The sequence below is a fragment of the Ambystoma mexicanum genome, chromosome 5q (assembly GCF_040938575.1).
Source record: "Ambystoma mexicanum isolate Mex_15411 chromosome 5q, UKY_AmexF1_1, whole genome shotgun sequence".
NCBI classification, from domain to species: Eukaryota; Metazoa; Chordata; class Amphibia; order Caudata; family Ambystomatidae; genus Ambystoma; species Ambystoma mexicanum.
In genome coordinates, this window is record NC_090933.1 from 161,939,170 (window position 1) to 161,957,218 (window position 18,049).

Genomic DNA, 18,049 nt, shown 5'->3' on the forward strand with positions numbered 1-18,049 from the left:
AAGATGCATTTTAAGGCCTTTTTTGGGCTGCTAACATATTCTTAACTTTCAGGGGTGTAGGATGCACTTTTAGTGCCAAAATTATTTTTGGGAATTTCAGTGGTCTAGGATGCGGGTTAATGCCCCTTTCAAGCTGCAAATGTTTTTGGAACATTCAGAGTTCTCTGATGCAGTTTTTGGGCCACCAATATTTGCTGGACTTTAGGGGGTCTATGATCCCTGTAAACTACCTTTTTTGGGCCTCCAACATTTTCTACATTTTTACAGGCCTAAGATGCAGTTAAGGCCTTTTTTGGACAGCTAACATATTCTGAACTTTCAGGGCTGTAGGATGCATTTTTCGTGGCAAGATTATTTTTTTTAATTTCAGTGGTCTAGGATGTGGGTTAATGCCCCTTTCAGGCTGCAAATGATTTTGGGACATTCAGAGCTCTCTGACGCAGTTTTTGGGCCACCAACATTTTCTGGACTTTAAGGGGTCTAGGATGCCTGTAAACACCTTTTTTGGGCTGCCAAACTTTTCTACATTTTTGTAGGCCTAACATGCGGTTAAGGCCTTTTTTGGATTGCTAACATATTATGAACTTTCAGGGCTGTAGGATGCATTTTTTGTGCCAAAATTATTTTTGGTAATTTCAGTGGTCTAGGATGCGGGTTAATGCCCCTTTCAGGCTGCAAAAGATTTTGGGACATTCAGAGCTCTCTAAACCCGTTTTTAGGCCACCGTCATTTTCTGGATTTTAGGGGGGTCTAGGATGCCTGTAAACCCCTTTTTTGGGCCTCCAAAGTTTTCAACATTATTGCGTCCTAAGATGCATTTTAAGGCCTTTTTTGGGCTGCTAACATATTCTTAACTTTCAGGGCTGTAGGGTCCATTTTTCGTGCCAAAATTATTTTTTGAATTTCAGTGGTCTAGGATGCGGGTTAATGCCCTTTTCAGGCTGCAAATGTTTTTGGGACATTCAGAGCTCTCTGACCCCGTTTTTAAGCCACCATCATTTTCTGGACTTTAGGGGGTCTAGGATGCCTGTAAACGCCTTTTTCGGGCCTCCAAAGTTTTCAACATTTTTGCAGAACTAAGATGCGGTTAAGGCCTTTTTTGGACTGCTAACATATTCTGAACTTTCAGGGCTGTAGGATGCATTTTTCGTGCCAAAATTATTTTTTGAATTTCAGTTTGTGCCAAAATTATTTTTGGGAATTTCAGTGGTCTAGGATGCGGGTTAATGCCCCTTTGAGGCTGCACGTGGTTTTGGGACATTCAGAGCTCTCTGACCCCGTTCTTAGGCCACCATCATTTTCTGGACTTTAGGGGGTCTAGGATGCCTGTAAACCCCTACTTTGGGCCCCAAAGTTTTCAACATGTTTGCAGGCCTAAAATGCATTTTAAGGCCTTTTCTGGGCTGCGAACATATTCTTAACTTTCAGGGGTGTAGGATGCATTTTTCGTGCCAAAATTATTTTTCCTAATTTCAGTGGTCTAGGATGCGGTTTAATGCCCCTTTCAGGCTGCAAATGTTTTTGGGACTTTCAGAGCTCTCTGATGCAGTTTTTGAGCCACCAACATTTTCTGGACTTTAGGGGATCTAGGATGCCTGTAAACCCCTTTTTTGGGCCTCCAAAGTTTTCAACATTTTTGCAGGCCTAAGATGCATTTTAAGGCCTTTTTTGGGCTGCTAACATATTCTTAACTTTCAGGGGTGTAGGAATCACTTTTAGTGCCAAAATTATTTTTGGGAATTTCAGTGGTCTAGGATGCGGGTTAATGCCCCTTTCAAGCTGCAAATGTTTTTGGGACATTCAGAGCTCTCTGAAGCAGTTTCTGGGCCACCAATATTTTTGGGACTTTAGGGGGTCTATGATGCCTGTAAACACCTTTTTTGGGCCTCCAAAGATTTCTATATTTTTGCAGGCCTAAGATGCATTTTAAGGCCTTTTTTGGGCTGCTAACATATTCTTAACTTTCAGGGGTGTAGGATGCACTTTTAGTGCCAAAATTATTTTTGGGAATTTCAGTGGTCTAGGATGTGGGTTAATGCCCCTTTCAGGCTGCAAATGTTTTTGGGACATTCAGAGCTATTTGACCAGGTTTCTGGGCCACCAACTTTTTCTGGACTTTAGGGGGTCTAGGATGCCTGTAAACCCCTTTTTTGGGCATCCAAAGTTTTCAACATTTTTGCGGGCCTATGATGCATTTTAAGGCCTTTTTTGGGCTGCTAACATACTCTTAACTTTCAGGGGTGCAGGATGCACTTTTCGTGAAAAAATTATTTTTGGGAATTTCAGTGGTCTAGGATGCGGGTTAATGCCCCTTTCAAGCTGCAAATGTTTTTGGAACATTCAGAGCTCTCTGATGCAGTTTTTGGGCCACCAATATTTGCTGGACTTTAGGGGGTCTATGATCCCTGTAAACTACCTTTTTTGGGCCTCCAACATTTTCTACATTTTTACAGGCCTAAGATGCAGTTAAGGCCTTTTTTGGACAGCTAACATATTCTGAACTTTCAGGGCTGTAGGATGCATTTTTCGTGGCAAGATTATTTTTTTTAATTTCAGTGGTCTAGGATGTGGGTTAATGCCCCTTTCAGGCTGCAAATGATTTTGGGACATTCAGAGCTCTCTGACGCAGTTTTTGGGCCACCAACATTTTCTGGACTTTAAGGGGTCTAGGATGCCTGTAAACACCTTTTTTGGGCTGCCAAACTTTTCTACATTTTTGTAGGCCTAACATGCGGTTAAGGCCTTTTTTGGATTGCTAACATATTATGAACTTTCAGGGCTGTAGGATGCATTTTTTGTGCCAAAATTATTTTTGGTAATTTCAGTGGTCTAGGATGCGGGTTAATGCCCCTTTCAGGCTGCAAAAGATTTTGGGACATTCAGAGCTCTCTAAACCCGTTTTTAGGCCACCGTCATTTTCTGGATTTTAGGGGGGTCTAGGATGCCTGTAAACCCCTTTTTTGGGCCTCCAAAGTTTTCAACATTATTGCGTCCTAAGATGCATTTTAAGGCCTTTTTTGGGCTGCTAACATATTCTTAACTTTCAGGGCTGAAGGGTCCATTTTTCGTGCCAAAATTATTTTTTGAATTTCAGTGGTCTAGGATGCGGGTTAATGCCCTTTTCAGGCTGCAAATGTTTTTGGGACATTCAGAGCTCTCTGACCCCGTTTTTAAGCCACCATCATTTTCTGGACTTTAGGGGGTCTAGGATGCCTGTAAACCCCTTTTTCGGGCCTCCAAAGTTTTCAACATTTTTGCAGAACTAAAATGCGGTTAAGGCCTTTTTTGGACTGCTAACATATTCTGAACTTTCAGGGCTGTAGGATGCATTTTTCGTGCCAAAATTATTTTTTGAATTTCAGTTTGTGCCAAAATTATTTTTGGGAATTTCAGTGGTCTAGGATGCGGGTTAATGCCCCTTTGAGGCTGCACGTGGTTTTGGGACATTCAGAGCTCTCTGACCCCGTTCTTAGGCCACCATCATTTTCTGGACTTTAGGGGGTCTAGGATGCCTGTAAACCCCTACTTTGGGCCCCAAAGTTTTCAACATGTTTGCAGGCCTAAAATGCATTTTAAGGCCTTTTCTGGGCTGCGAACATATTCTTAACTTTCAGGGGTGTAGGATGCATTTTTCGTGCCAAAATTATTTTTCCTAATTTCAGTGGTCTAGGATGCGGTTTAATGCCCCTTTCAGGCTGCAAATGTTTTTGGGACTTTCAGAGCTCTCTGATGCAGTTTTTGAGCCACCAACATTTTCTGGACTTTAGGGGATCTAGGATGCCTGTAAACCCCTTTTTTGGGCCTCCAAAGTTTTCAACATTTTTGCAGGCCTAAGATGCATTTTAAGGCCTTTTTTGGGCTGCTAACATATTCTTAACTTTCAGGGGTGTAGGAATCACTTTTAGTGCCAAAATTATTTTTGGGAATTTCAGTGGTCTAGGATGCGGGTTAATGCCCCTTTCAAGCTGCAAATGTTTTTGGGACATTCAGAGCTCTCTGAAGCAGTTTCTGGGCCACCAATATTTTTGGGACTTTAGGGGGTCTATGATGCCTGTAAACACCTTTTTTGGACCTCCAAAGATTTCTATATTTTTGCAGGCCTAAGATGCATTTTAAGGCCTTTTTTGGGCTGCTAACATATTCTTAACTTTCAGGGGTGTAGGATGCACTTTTAGTGCCAAAATTATTTTTGGGAATTTCAGTGGTCTAGGATGTGGGTTAATGCCCCTTTCAGGCTGCAAATGTTTTTGGGACATTCAGAGCTATTTGACCAGGTTTCTGGGCCACCAACTTTTTCTGGACTTTAGGGGGTCTAGGATGCCTGTAAACCCCTTTTTTGGGCATCCAAAGTTTTCAACATTTTTGCGGGCCTATGATGCATTTTAAGGCCTTTTTTGGGCTGCTAACATACTCTTAACTTTCAGGGGTGCAGGATGCACTTTTCGTGAAAAAATTATTTTTGGGAATTTCAGTGGTCTAGGATGCGGGTTAATGCCCCTTTCAAGCTGCAAATGTTTTTGGAACATTCAGAGCTCTCTGATGCAGTTTTTGGGCCACCAATATTTGCTGGACTTTAGGGGGTCTATGATCCCTGTAAACTACCTTTTTTGGGCCTCCAACATTTTCTACATTTTTACAGGCCTAAAATGCAGTTAAGGCCTTTTTTGGACAGCTAACATATTCTGAACTTTCAGGGCTGTAGGATGCATTTTTCGTGGCAAGATTATTTTTTTTAATTTCAGTGGTCTAGGATGTGGGTTAATGCCCCTTTCAGGCTGCAAATGTTTTTGGGACATTCAGAGCTCTCTGACGCAGTTTTTGGGCCACCAACATTTTCTGGACTTTAAGGGGTCTAGGATGCCTGTAAACACCTTTTTTGGGCTGCCAAACTTTTCTACATTTTTGTAGGCCTAACATGCGGTTAAGGCCTTTTTTGGATTGCTAAAATATTCTGAACTTTCAGGGCTGTAGGATGCATTTTTTGTGCCAAAATTATTTTTGGTAATTTCAGTGGTCTAGGATGCGGGTTAATGCCCCTTCCAGGCTGCAAAAGATTTTGGGACATTCAGAGCTCTCTAAACCCGTTTTTAGGCCACCGTCATTTTCTGGATTTTAGGGGGGTATAGGATGCCTGTAAACCCCTTTTTTGGGCCTCCAAAGTTTTCAACATTATTGCGTCCTAAAATGCATTTTAAGGCCTTTTTTGGGCTGCTAACATATTCTTAACTTTCAGGGCTGTAGGGTCCATTTTACGTGCCAAAATTATTTTTTGAATTTCAGTGGTCTAGGATGCGGGTTAATGCAGCTTTGAGGCTGCAAATGTTTTTGGGACATTCAGAGCTCTCTGACCCCGTTTTTAAGCCACCATCATTTTCTGGACTTTAGGGGGTCTAGGATGCCTGTAAACCCCTTTTTTGGGCCTCCAAAGTTTTCAACATTTTTGCAGGCCTAAGATGCATTTTAAGGCCTATTTTGGGCTGCTAACATATTCTTAACTTTCAGGTGTGTAGGATGCACTTTTTGTGATAAAATTGGTTTTGGGAATTTCAGTGGTCTAGGATGCGGGTTAATGCCCCTTTCAGGCAGCAAATGTTTTTGGGACATTCAGAGCTCTCTGACGCAGTTTTGGGGCCACCAACATTTTCTGGACTTTAGGGGGTCTAGGATTCCTGTAAACACCTCTTTTGGGCCTCCAAAGTTTTCTACATTTTTGCAGAACTAAGATGCGGTTAAGGCCTTTTTTGGACTGCTAACATATTCTGAACTTTCAGGGCTGTAGGATGCATTTTTGGTGCCAAAATTATTTTTTGAATTTCAGTTTGTGCCAAAATTATTTTTGGGAATTTCAGTGGTCTAGGATGCGGGTTAATGCCCCTTTGAGGCTGCACGTGGTTTTGGGACACTCAGAGCTCTCTGACCCCGTTCTTAGGCCACCATCATTTTCTGGACTTTAGGGGGTCTATGATGCCTGTAAACCCCTACTTTGGGCCTCAAAAGTTTTCAACCTGTTTGCAGGCCTAAGATGCATTTTAAGGCCTTTTTTGGGCTGCGAACATATTCTTAACTTTCAGGGGTGTAGGATGCATTTTTCGTGCCAAAATTACTTTAGCGAATTTCAGTGGTCTAGGACGCGGGTTAATGCCCCTTTCAGGCTGCAAATGTTTTTGGGACATTCAGAGCTCTCTGACGCAGTTTTTGGGCCACCAACATTTTCTGGACTTTAGGGGGGTCTGGGATGCCTGTAAACACCTTTTTTGGGCCTCTAAAGTTTTCTACATTTTTGCAGAACTAAGATGCGGTTAAGGCCTTTTTTGGACTGCTAACATATTCTGAACTTTCAGGGCTGTAGGATGCATTTTTCGTGCCAAAATTATTTTTTGAATTTCAGTGGTCTAGGATGCGGGTTAATGCCCCTTTGAGGCTGCAAATGTTTTTTGGACATTCAGAGCTCTCTCAACCCGTTTTTAGGCCACCATCATTTTCTGGACTTTAGGGGGTCTAGGATGCCTGTAAAGCCCTTTTTTGAGCCTCCAAAGTTTTCTACATTTTTGCACAACCAAGATGCGGTTAAGGCCTTTTTTGGACTGCTAACATATTCTGAACTTTCAGGGCTGTAGGATGCATTTTTCGTGCCAAAATTATTTTTTGAATTTCAGTGGTCTAGGATGCGGGTTAATGCCCCTTTGAGGCTGCAAATGTTTTTTGGACATTCAGAGCTCTCTCACCCCGTTTTTAGGCCACCATCATTTTCTGGACTTTAGGGGGTCTAGGATGCCTGTAAAGCCCTTTTTTGAGCCTCCAAAGTTTTCAACATTTTTGCAGGCCAAAATGCATTTTAAATGCCCTTTTTGGGCTGCTAACATATTCTGAACTTTCAGGGCTGTAGGATGCATTTTTCGTGCCAAAATTATTTTTTGAATTTCAGTGGTCTAGGATGCGGGTTAATGCCCCTTTGAGGCTGCAAATGTTTTTGGGACATTCAGAGCTATTTGACCATGTTTCTGGGCCACCAACATTTTCTGGACTTTAGGGGGGTCTAGGATGCCTGTAAACCCCTTTTTTGGGCCTCCAAAGTTTTCAACATTTTTTGCAGGCCTAAGATGCATTTTAAGGCCTTTTTTGGGCTGCTAACATATTCTTAACTTTCAGGGGTGTAGGATCTACTTTTCGTGACAAAATTATTTTTTGAATTTCAGTGGTCTAGGATGCGGGTTAATGCCCCTTTGAGGCTGCAAATGTTTTTGGGACATTCAGAGCTATTTGACCATGTTTCTGGGCCACCAACATTTTCTGGACTTTAGGGGGGTCTAGGATGCCTGTAAACCCCTTTTTTGGGCCTCCAAAGTTTTCAACATCTTTGCAGGCCTAAGATGCATTTTAAGGCCTTTTTTGGGCTGCTAACATATTCTTAACTTTCCGGGGTGTAGGATGCACTTTTCGTGACAAAATTGTTTTTGGAAATGTCAGTGGTCTAGGATGCGGGTTAATGCCCCTTTCAGGCTGCACATGTTTTTGGGATATTCAGAGCTCTCCGGTGCAGTTCTTGGGCCACCAGCATTTTCTGGACTTTAGGGGGTCTAGGATGCCTGTAAACACATTTTCTGGGCCTCCAAAGCTTTCTACATTTCTTCAGGCCTAAGATGCGGTTGAGGCCTTTTTTGGCTGCTAACGTATTCTGAACTTTCAGGGGTGTAGGATGTATTTTTTGTGCCAAAATTATTTTTGGGAACATCAGTGGTTTAGGATGCAGGTTAATGCCCCTTTGAGGCTGCAAATACTTTTTGGGACATTCAGAGCTCTCTGACATAGTTTTTGGGCCACCAACATTTTCTGGACTTTAGGGGGTCTAGAATGCCTGTAAACCCCTTTTATGTGCCTCCAAAGTTTTCTACATTTTTGCAGGCCTAAGATGCATTTTAAGGCCTTTTTTAGGCTGCTAACATATTCTTAACTTTCAGGGGTGTAGGATGCACTTTTAGTGCCAAAATTATTTTTGGGAATTTCAGTGGTCTAGGATGCGGGTTAATGCCCCTTTCAAGCTGCAAATGTTTTTGGGACATTCAGAGCTATTTGACCATGTTTCTGGGCCACCAACTTTTTCTGGACTTTAGGGGGTCTATGATGCCTGTAAATGCCTTTTCTGGGCCTCCAAAGTTTTCAACATGTTTGCAGGCCTAAGATGCATTTTTAAGGCCCTTTTTGGTTGCCAACATTTTCTGAACTTTCAGGGGTGTAGGATGCATTTTTCGTGGAAAATTATTTGGGGAATTTCAGTGGTCTATGGTGGAGGTTAATTCCCCTTTCAGGCTGCAAATGTTTTTGGGACATTCAGAGCTCTCTGACCCTGTTTCTGGGCCACCAACATTTTATGGACTTTAGGGGGTCTAGGATGCCTGTAAACCCCTTTTTTGGGCCTCCAGAGGTTTCTACATTTTTGGAGTCATGAGATGTGTTTTAAGGCCCCTTTCAGACAGCTAACATTTCTGGACCTTCAGGGGTGCAGGATGCTTTTTTCAGGCCAAAAATATTTTGGGGAATTTCAAGGGTCTAGGATGAAGATTATGGCCCTTTACAGGATGGCAATAGTTTTGGGTCATTTTGAGCTCTGTGACAAATGTATTGGGCCACCAAAATATTTATGGACTTTAGTGGGTCTAGGATGCATGTAAACCTCTTTTTTGTGCCTCCAAAGATTTCTAGATTTCTGGAGTCCTAAGATGTGTTTTAAGGCCCTTTTTGGTCTGCAAACATTTTCTGGACCTTCAGTGTTGTAATGCATTTTTCCGGCCATAAATATTTTAGAGAATTTCAGGGGTCTAGGATGCGGATTAAGGCCCTTTACAGGCTGCTGATATTATTGAGACATTTCGAGGTCTGTGACATATTTTTTGGGCCACCAACTTTTTATGGACTTTAAGGGGCCTAGGATGTGGGTAAACCCCTTTTTTGGTCCTCCAAAGATTTCTAGATTTCTGGAGTCCTAAGATGTGTTTTAAGGCCCTTTTTGGCCTGCCAACATTGTCTGGACCTTCAGGGGTGCAGGATGCATTTTTCGGGCCAAAACTTTTCTTGGGAATTTCAGGGGTCTAGGATGCGGATTAAGGCTGTTTACAGGCTGCTGATTTGTTTGGGACATTTGGAGCTCTCTGACACATTTTTTGAAGCCACCACATTTTTTTGGACTTTAAGGGTTCTAGGATTTATGTAAACGCCTTATTTGGGCCTCCAAAGTTTTCTACATTTTTGGAGTCCTGAAATGTGTTTTAAGGCCCTTTTTGGCCTGCCAACATTTTCTGGACCTTCAGGGGTGCTGGATGCATTTTTCCGGCCAAAAATATTTTGGGGAATTTCAGGGGTCTAGGCTGCGGATTGAGGGCTTTACAGTCTGACGATATTATTGGTACATTTGGAGCCCTGTGACAATTTATTTGGGCCACCAACATTTTATGGACTTTAGGGGGTCTAGGATGCCTGTAAACCCCTTTTTTGAGCCTCCAAAGTTTTCAACATTTTTGCAGGCCTAAGATGCATTTTAACGCCTTTTTTGGGCTGCTAACATATTATTAACTTTCAGGGGTTTAGGATGCACTTTTCGTGATAAAATTGTTTTTGGAATTTCAGTGGTCTAGGATGCGGGTTAATGCCCCTTTCAGGCTGCAAATGTTTTTGGGGCATTCAGAGCTCTCTGATGCAGTTTTTGGGCCAATGTTATTTTTTGGACTTTAGGGGGTCTAGGATGCCTGTGAACACCTTTTTTGGGCCTCCAAAGTTTTCTACTTTTTTGCAGGCGTAAGGCATTTTAAGGCTTTTTTTGGGCTAACTATTCTGAAAGTTCACGGATGTAAGATGCATTTTCTGTTAAAAAAATATTTTTGGGAATTTCAGTGGTCTAGGATGCGGGTTAATGCCCCTTTCAGGCTGCAAATGTTTTTGGGACATTCAGAGCTATTTCACCATGTTTCTGGGCCACCAATTTTTTCTGGACTTTAGGGGGTCTAGAATGCCTGTAAACCCCTTTTTTGGGCCTCCAAAGTTTTCAACATTTTTTGCAGGTCTGAGATGCATTTTAAGGGCTTTTTTGGGCTGCTAACATATTCCTAACTTTCAGGGGTGTAGGATCTACTTTTCGTGACAAAATTATTTTTGGGAATTCCAGTGGTCTAGGATGCAGGTTAATGCCCCTTTGAGGCTGCACGTGGTTTTGGGACATTCAGAGCTCTCTGACCCCGTTTTTAGGCCACCATCATTTTCTGGACTTTAGGGGGTCTAGGATGCCTGTGAACCCCTTTTTTGGGCCTCCAAAGTTTTCAACATTTTTGCAGGCCTAAGATGCATTTTAAGGCGTTTTTTGGGCTGCTAACATATTCTTAACTTTCAGGGGTGTAGGATGCATTTTTCGTGCCAAAATTATTTTTGGGAATTTCAGTGTTCTAGGATGCAGTTTAATGCCCCTTTCAGGCTGGAAATGTTTTTGGGACTTTCAGAGCTCTCTGATGCAGTTTTTCAGCAACCAACATTTCCTGGACTTTAGGGCGTCTAGGATGCCTGTAACCCCTTTTTTGGGACTCCAAAGTTTTCCACATTTTTGCAGCCCTAAGATGCATTTTTAATGCCCTTTTTGGGCTGCTAACATATTCTTAACTTTCAGGGGTGTAAGATCTACTTTTCGTGATAAAATTGTTTTTGGGAATTTCAGTGGTCTAGGATGCGGGTTAATGCCCCTTTCAGGCTGCAAATGTTTTTGGGACATTCAGAGCTATTTCGCCATGTTTCTGGGCCACCAACTTTTTCTGGACTTTAAGGGGTCTAGGATGCCTGTAAACCCCTTTTTTTGGCCTCCAAAGCTTTCTACCTTATTTCAGGCCTAAGATGCGGTTAAGACCTTTTTTGAGCTGCTAACATATTCTGAACTTTCAGGGGTGTAGGATGTATTTTTTGTGCCAAAATCATTTTTGGGAATATCAGTGGTTTAGGATGCGGGTTAATGCCCCTTAGAGGCTGCAAATACTTTTTGGGACATTCAGAGCTCTCTGACATAGTTTTTGGGCCACCAACATTTTCTGGACTTTAGGGGGTCTAGAATGCCTGTAAACCCCTTTTTTGGGCCTCCAAATTTTTCTACATTTTTGCAGGCCAAAGATGCATTTTAAGGCCTTTTTTGAGCTGCTAACATATTCTTAACTTTCAGGGGTGTAGGATGCACTTTTAGTGCCAAAATTATTTTTGGGAATTTCAGTGGTCTAGGATGCGGGTTAATGCCCCTTTCAAGCTGCAAATGTTTTTGGGACATTCAGAGCTCTCTGACGCAGTTTTTGGGCCACCAATATTTTCTGGACTTTAGGGGATCTAGGATGCCTGTAAACCCCTTTTTTAGGCCTCCAAAGTTTTCAACATTTTTGCAGGCCTAAAATGCATTTTAAGGCCTTTTTTGGGCTGCTAACATATTCTTAACTTTCAGGGGTGTAGGATGCACTTTTAGTGCCAAAATTATTTTTGGAAATTTCAGTGGTCTAGGATGCGGGTTAATGCCCCTTTGAGGCTGCAAATGTTTTTGGGACATTCAGAGCTATTTGACCATGTTTCTGGGCCACCAACTTTTTCTGGACTTTAGGGGGTCTAGGATGCCTGTAAACCCCTTTTTTGGGCATCCAAAGTTTTCAACATTTTTGCAGGCCTAAGATACATTTTAAGGCCTTTTTTGGACTGCTAACATATTCTTAACATTCAGGGATGTAGGATGCATTTTTTGTGGCAAAATTATTTTTTGAATTTCAGTGGTCTAGGATGTGGGTTAATGCCCCTTTGAGGCTGCAAATGTTTTTGGGACATTCAGAGCTATTTGACCATGTTTCTGGGCCACTAACTTTTTCTGGACTTTAGGGGTTCTAGGATGCCTGTAAACCCCTTTTTTGGGCATCCAAAGTTTTCAACATTTTTGCAGGCCTAAGATGCATTTTAAGGCCTTTTTTCGGCTGCTAACATATTCTTAACTTTCAGGGCTGTAGGGTGCATTTTTATTGCCAAAATTATTTTTTGAATTTCAGTGGTCTAGGATGCGGGTTAATGCCCTTTTCAGGCTGCAAATGTTTTTGGGACATTCAGAGCTCTCTGACCCCGTTTTTAAGCCACCATCATTTTCTGGACTTTAGGGGGTCTAGGATGCCTGTAAACCCCTTTTTTGGGCCTCCAAAGTTTTCAACATTTTTGCAGGCCTAAGATGCATTGTAAGGCCTTTTTTGGGCTGCTAACATATTCTTAACTTTCAGGGGTTTAGGATGCACTTTTCGTGATAAAATTGTTTTTGGAATTTCAGTGGTCTAGGATGCGGGTTAATGTCCCTTTCAGGCTGCAAATGTTTTTGGGACATTCAGAGCTCTCTGATGCAGTTTTTGGGCCAATGTCATTTTCTGGACTTTAGGGGGTCTAGGATGCCTGTGAGCACCTTTTTTGGGCCTCCAAAGTTTTCTACTTTTTTGCAGGCCTAAGATGCATTTTAAGGCCTTTTTTGGGCTAACTATTCTGAAAGTTCACGGATGTAAGATGCATTTTCTGTGGAAAAAATATTTTTGGGAATTTCAGTGGTCTAGGATGCGGGTTAATGCCCCTTTCAGGCTGCAAATGTTTTTGGGACATTCAGAGCTATTTCACCATGTTTCTGGGCCACCAACATTTTCTGGACTTTAGGGGGTCTAGAATGCCTGTAAACCCCTTTTTTGGGCTTCCACAGTTTTCAACATTTTTTGCAGGTCTGAGATGCATTTTAAGGCCTTTTTTGGGCTGCTAACATATTCTTAACTTTCAGGGGTGTAGGATCTACTTTTCGTGACAAAATTATTTTTGGGAATTCCAGTGGTCTAGGATGCAGGTTAATGCCCCTTTGAGGCTGCACGTGGTTTTGGGACATTCAGAGCTCTCTGACCCCGTTTTTAGGCCACCATCCTTTTCTGGACTTTAGGGGGTCTAGGATGCCTGTGAACCCCTTTTTTGGGCCTCCAAAGTTTTCAACATTTTTGCAGGCCTAAGATGCATTTTAAAGCCTTTTTTGGGCTGCTAACATATTCTTAACTTTCAGGGGTGTAGGATGCATTTTTCGTGCCAAAATTATTTTTGGGAATTTCAGTGTTCTAGGATGCGGTTTAATGCCCCTTTCAGGCTGGAAATGTTTTTGGGACTTACAGAGCTCTCTGATGCAGTTTTTCAGCCACCAACATTTTCTGGACTTTAGGGGGTCTAGGATGCCTGTAACCCCTTTTTTGGGACTCCAAAGTTTTCCACATTTTTGCAGGCCTAAGATGCATTTTTAAGGCCCTTTTTGGGCTGCTAACATATTCTTAACTTTCAGGGGTGTAAGATCTACTCTTTGTGATAAAATTGTTTTTGGGAATTTCAGTGGTCTAGGATGTGGGTTAATGCCCCTTTCAGGCTGCAAATGTTTTTGGGACATTCAGAGCTATTTGACCATGTTTCTGGGCCACCAACTTTTTCTGGACTTTAAGGGGTCTAGAATGCCTGTAAACCCCTTTTTTGGGCCTCCAAAGTTTTCAACATTGTTTGCAGGCCTGAGATGCATTTTAAGGCCTTTTTTGGGCTGCTAACATATTCTTAACTTTCAGGGGTGTAGGATCTACTTTTCGTGACAAAATTATTTTTGGGAATTCCAGTGGTCTAGGATGCAGGTTAATGCCCCTTTGAGGCTGCACGTGGTTTTGGGACATTCAGAGCTCTCTGACCCCGTTTTTAGGCCACCATCATTTTCTGGACTTTAGGGGGTCTAGGATGCCTGTGAACCCCTTTTTTGGGCCTCCAAAGCTTTCTACCTTTCTTCAGGCCTAAGATGCGGTTAAGACCTTTTTTGAGCTGCTAACATATTCTTAACTTTCAGGGGTGTAGGATGCACTTTTAGTGCCAAAATTATTTTTGGGAATTTCAGTGGTCTAGGATGCGGGTTATTGCCCCTTTCAAGCTGCAAATGTTTTTGGGACATTCAGAGCTCTCTGACGCAGTTTTTGGGCCACCAATATTTTCTGGACTTTAGGGGGTCTATGATGCATGTAAACACCTTTTTTGGGCCTCCAAAGTTTTCTCTATTTTTGCAGGCCTAAGATGCGGTTAAGGCCTTTTTTGGACAGCTAACATATTCTGAACATTCAGGGATGTAGGATGCATTTTTCGTGGCAAAATTATTTTTTGAATTTCAGTGGTCTAGGATGCGGGTTAATGCCCTTTTCAGGCTGGAAATGTTTTTGGGACATTCAGAGCTCTCTGACCCCGTTTTTAGGCCACCATCATTTTCTGGACTTAACAGGGTTTAGGATGCCTGTAAACCCCTTTTTTGAGACTCCAAAGTTTTCAACATTTTTGCAGGCCTAAGATGCATTTTAAGGCCTTTTTTGGGCTGCTAACATATTCTTAACTTTCAGGGGTGTAGAATGCACTTTTCGTGATAAAATTGTTTTTGGGAATTCCAGTGGTCTAGGATGCAGGTTAATGCCCCTTTGAGGCTGCATGTGGTTTTGGGACATTCAGAACTCTCTGACCCCGTTTTTAGGCCACCAACATTTTCTGGACTTAGGGGATCTGGGATGCCTGTAAACCCCTTTTTTGGGCCTCCAAAGTTTTTAACATTTTTGCAGGCCTAAGATGCATTTTAAGGCCTTTTTTGGGCTGCTAACATATTCTTAACTTTCCGGGGTGTAGGATGCACTTTTCGTGACAAAATTGTTTTTGGAAATTTCAGTGGTCTAGGATGCGGGTTAATGCCCCTTTCAGGCTGCAAATGTTTTTGGGACATTCAGAGCTCTCCGATGCAGTTTTTGGGCCACTAGCATTTTCTGGACTTTAGGGGGTCTAGGATGCCTCTAAACACCTTTTTTGGGCCTCCAAAGCTTTCTACATTTCTTCAGGCCTAAGATGCGGTTAAGGCCTTTTTTGGGCTGCTAACGTATTCTGAGCTTTCAGGGGTGTAGGATGTATTTTTTGTGCCAAAATTATTTTTGGGAATATCAGTGGTTTAGGATGCGGGTTAATGCCCCTTTGAGGCTGCAAATACTTTTTGGGACATTCAGAGCTCTCTGACATAGTTTTTGGCCCACCAACATTTTCTGGACTTTAGGGGGTCTAGAATGCCTGTAAACCCCTTTTTTGTGCCTCCAAAGTTTTCTACATTTTTGCAGGCCTAAAATGCATTTTAAGGCCTTTTCTGGGCTGCTAACATATTCTTAACTTTCAGGGGTGTAGGATGCACTTTTAGTGCCAAAATTATTTTTGGGAATTTCAGTGGTCTAGGATGCGGGTTAATGCCCCTTTCAAGCTGCAAATGTTTTTGGGACATTCAGAGCTATTTGACCATGTTTCTGGGCCACCAACTTTTTCTGGACTTTAGGGGGTCTAGGATGCCTGTAAACCCCTTTTCTGGGCCTCCAAAGTTTTCAACAGGTATGCAGGTCTAAGATGTATTTTTAAGGCCCTTTTTGGACTGCTAACATATTCTGAAATTTCAGGGGTGTAGGATGCATTTTTCGTGCCAAAATTATTTTTGGGAATTTCAGTGGTCTAGGGTGCAGGAGAGCCCCTTTCAAGCTGCAAATGTTTTTCGGATATTCAGAGCTCTCTGATGCAGTTTTTGGGCCACCAATATTTTCTGGACTTTAGGGGGTCTATGATGCCTGTAAACACCTTTTTAGGCCTCCAAATCTTTCTATATTTTTGCAGGCCTAAGATGCGGTTAAGGCCTTTTTTGGACAGCTAACCTATTCTGAACATTCAGGGCTATAGGATGCATTTTTCGTGGCAAAATTATTTTTTGAATTTCAGTGGTCTAGGATGCCGGTTAATGCCCCTTTCAAGCTGCAAATGTTTTTGGGACATTCAGAGCTATTTGACCATGTTTCTGGGCCACCAACATTTTCTGGACTTTAGGGAGCCTAGGATGCCTGTAACCCCCTTTTTCTGGGTCTCCAACATTTTCTACATTTTTGCAGGTCTAAGATGCATTTTAAGGCCTTTTTTGGGCTGCCAACATTTTCTGAACTTTCAGGGGTGTAGGATGCATTTTTCATGTACATAATATTGTTGGGAATTTCAGTGGTCTAGGATGCAGGTTAATGCCTTTTTTTTGGCTGCCAACATTTTCTGAACTTTCAGGGGTATAAGAAGCATTTTTCGGGGCAAAATATTTTTGGCAATCTCAGGGGTCTAGGAATCAGGTTAATGCCCTTTTCAGGCTTCAATTGTTTTGGGGACATTCAGAGCTCTCTGACCCAGTTTTTGGGCCACCCACATTTTCTGGACTTTAGGGGGTCTAGGATGCCTGTAAACCCCTTTTTTGGGCCTCCAAAGTTTTCTACATTTTTGCACGCCTAAGATGCATTTTGAGGCCTTTTTGGGTTGCCAACATTTTCTGAACTTTCAGGGGTGTAGGATGCATTTTTCGTGGAAAATTATTTGGGGAATTTCAGTAGTCTATGGTGGAGGTTAATGCCCCTTTCAGGCTGCAAATGTTTTTGGGACATTCAGAGCTCTCTGACCCTGTTTCTGGGCCACCAACATTTTATGGACTTTAGGGGGTCTAGGATGCCTGTAAACCCCTTTTTTGGGCCTCCAAAGTTTTCTAGATTTTTGGAGTCCTGAGATTTGTTTTAAGGCCCCTTTCAGACAGCTAACATTTTGTGGAACTTCAGGGGTGTAGGAATCATTTTTTGGGGCAAAAATATTCTGAGGAATTCCAGGGGTCTAGATGCAGATTAAGGCTCTTTACAGGCTCGAGATGTTTTTGGGACATTTGGAGCTCTGTGACACATTTTGTGGCCCAATAACTTTTTATGGATTTTAGGGGGTCTAGGATGCCTGTAAACCCCTTTTTTGGGCCTCCAGAGGTTTCTACATTTTTGGAGTCATGAGATGTGTTTTAAGGCCCCTTTCAGACAGCTAACATTTCTGGACCTTCAGGGGTGCAGGATGCTTTTTTCAGGCCAAAAATATTTTGGGGAATTTCAAGGGTCTAGGATGAAGATTATGGCCCTTTTCAGGATGGCAATAGTTTTGGGTCATTTCGAGCTCTGTGACAAATTTATTGGGCCACCAAAATATTTATGGACTTTAGTGGGTCTAGGATGCATGTAAACCTCTTTTTTGTGCCTCCAAAGATTTCTAGATTTCTGGAGTCCTAAGATGTGTTTTAAGGCCCTTTTTGGTCTGCGAACATTTTCTGGACCTTCAGTGTTGTAATGCATTTTTCCGGCCATAAATATTTTAGAGAATTTCAGGGGTCTAGGATGCGGATTAAGGCCCTTTACAGGCTGCTGATATTATTGAGACATTTCGAGGTCTGTGACATATTTTTTGGGCCACCAACTTTTTATGGACTTTAAGGGGCCTAGGATTTGGGTAAACCCCTTTTTTGGTCCTCCAAAGATTTCTAGATTTCTGGAGTCCTAAGATGTGTTTTAAGGCCCTTTTTGGCCTGCCAACATTGTCTGGACCTTCAGGGGTGCAGGATGCATTTTTCGGGCCAAAACTTTTCTTGGGAATTTCAGGGGTCTAGGATGCGGATTAAGGCTGTTTACAGGCTGCTGATTTGTTTGGGACATTTGGAGCTCTCTGACACATTTTTTGAAGCCACCAAATTTTTTTGGACTTTAAGGGTTCTAGGATTTATGTAAACGCCTTATTTGGGCCTCCAAAATTTTCTACATTTTTGGAGTCCTGAAATGTGTTTTAAGGCCCTTTTTGGCCTGCCAACATTTTCTGGACCTTCAGGGGTGCTGGATGCATTTTTCCGGCCAAAAATATTTTGGGGAATTTCAGGGGTCTAGGCTGCGGATTGAGGGCTTTACAGTCTGACGATATTATTGGTACATTTGGAGCCCTGTGACAATTTATTTGGGCCACCAACATTTTATGGACTTTAGGGAGTCTAGGATGCCTGTAAACCCCTTTTTTGAGCCTCCAAAGTTTTCAACATTTTTGCAGGCCTAAGATGCATTTTAACGCCTTTTTTGGGCTGCTAACATATTCTTAACTTTCAGGGGTTTAGGATGCACTTTTCGTG